The following is a 2,500-nucleotide window of genomic DNA, read 5'->3' on the forward strand; positions in this document are numbered from 1 at the left end:
TTCTACCTCCACCAGCCTCCCCTGGTGTGTTGATGTGATGCTGCTTTCCTGTGAGTTCCATTGTTTGGGTGTGTGACTTCATGCTGGACATTCCCCGTCGCTCCGTGGTCGTAGAGACCCAGTGAACACAGAGTCACAGTCTGATGAATGGTTCTGATCCGCTGCAGCCTTCCTGCTCTCCCTCTCTACCAGGATCTGGTCTGAGAGACACAACACAGGGTCAATGTAGCAGAGGCGTTGTTGCAGAGTCGGACCTCTGGAGACAGACGTGTTTCTAGAGTCTCACACAACAGAGCTCAATAGGTTCCTCAGTAGAGCACCGAGGAGCTCATGTACTTCCCGTGTCTACTTTCAAATTCCTCGCCGATTTCCTCGCTGATTTCGGCAGCGCCGTTGTATCAGTGGTGTTTTGAAAGAATGAATTTCCCAGATTAGTCAACAACTTCCCAGATTAATCAGTACATTGTTATGACTGCGGCTGTTGTGACTGTTAAAATGGGTTACAAGACCATGTTCGAAATGGGTTCTTTTTAGTTTGCTTGTTTTTTACACATTTTGAAGATACTCGCTAGAATAACAATCCAGGAAATTCCTGGAAGCATTAGTCGAACACTGAATCTATAATAATTACTTAAACAAATCCTGACGGAGAAAATGAATGTGGAACGGAAGGAGCACAGCAACCATCTACTTTAACAGCAATGCTCTTGTCCTACAAGCCCATGTCTTTGATGTGTCAGAGGTTCTGTCCAGAGGTTCTGTCCAGAGGTTCTGCCCAGAGGTTCTGTCCAGAGGTTCTGTCCAGAGGTTCTGCCCAGAGGTTCTGTCCAGAGGCTCTGTCCAGAGGTTCTGCCCAGAGGTTCTGTCCAGAGGTTCTGCCCAGAGGTTCTGCCCAGAGGTTCTGCCCAGAGGTTCTGCCCTTGTTGGACCCATCAGCCCACCAGGGCATGACCACACCTCGCTCAGGAACGCTGATCAGAGGGAAAGGCTGCCAACTGTCCCAGCAACCACAGCTGTGAGGGGAGGCTAGGAGAACACACACACACACACACACACACACACACACACACACACACACACACACACACACTGAACAGCTTGTCTTCTGATGGTGGAGGTCACAATCTGTCGGAATGCCACTCATGCCGTTTCCAAACCTTATTTACACTCTCTGACCACACACACACACACACACACACACACACCCACCCACCCACACACACACACACACCCACCCACACACATACACACACACACGCATACACACACACACTGATACACACACACTGATACACGCACACGCACATACACACACACACACATGCACGCGCGCATGCACGCACGCACACACACGCATACACACATACACACAAGCAAACACCACACACACACACATACACACACACACACACACACACACACACACATTCTTGTTGTTGATGCTTATGTTTGCTAATGCCTTTCCCTGACAACTTACCCTAACCTTAACCACTCACAGTTACTGCCTAATACTGCCTAATACTGCCTAATACTGCCTAATACTGCCTAATACTACTGCCTAATAGTACTGCCTAATACTGCCTAATACTACTGCCTAATAGTACTGCCTAATACTACTGCCTAATACTGCCTAATACTACTGCCTAATACTACTGCCTAATACTGCCTAATACTGCCTAATACTACTGCCTAATACTACTGCCTAATACTGCCTAATACTGCCTAATACTGCCTAATACTACTGCCTAATACTACTGCCTAATACTGCCTAATACTGCCTAATACTACTGCCTAATACTGCCTAATACTACTGCCTAATACTGCCTAATACTGCCTAATACTGCCTAATACTACTGCCTCATACAGCCTAATACTACTGCCTAATACTACTGCCTAATACTGCCTAATACTGCCTAATACTACTGCCTAATACTGCCTAATACTACTGCCTAATACTACTGCCTAATACTGCCTAATACTGCCTAATACTGCCTAATACTGCCTAACCGCCACGTAATTTCGCATTCGTAGCTTTTCATACAAACCATGTTGTAAGATTTCATACAAATTTGGTGTTTGAATTCATCTGAATTTAGTGTGAGGCAGAAACACACACACACACTGGGCTCCTCAGACAGTCAGACAGTGGATTGTGACAGCATATTCACTGCCTGTCCTCGGCTAGGGTCAGAGGTCATGTCCCAGGCAAGGATCATATGTCAAGTCATAGGGTCATAGGTCATGTCCTAGACTAGGGTCATAGGTCATGTCCTAGGGTCATAGGTCATGTCCTAGGGTCATAGGTCATGTCCTAGGCTAGGGTCCAGAGTGAGGTGAGAGTGAGGCTCTGGGGGACATGGGGGACACACAAGGGGACACGGGAGGGAGGACGGGGACACGGGAGGGGGGACGGGGGGGACGGGAGGGGGGACGGGGGGACACATTCTGTCACGACAGCCCAGCAGTGAACTGTGGCTGATATGGCTGGTGATGTCATCAC

The sequence above is a fragment of the Argentina silus genome (genome assembly GCF_951799395.1).
Source record: "Argentina silus genome assembly, chromosome: 5".
NCBI lineage: Eukaryota > Metazoa > Chordata > Actinopteri > Argentiniformes > Argentinidae > Argentina > Argentina silus.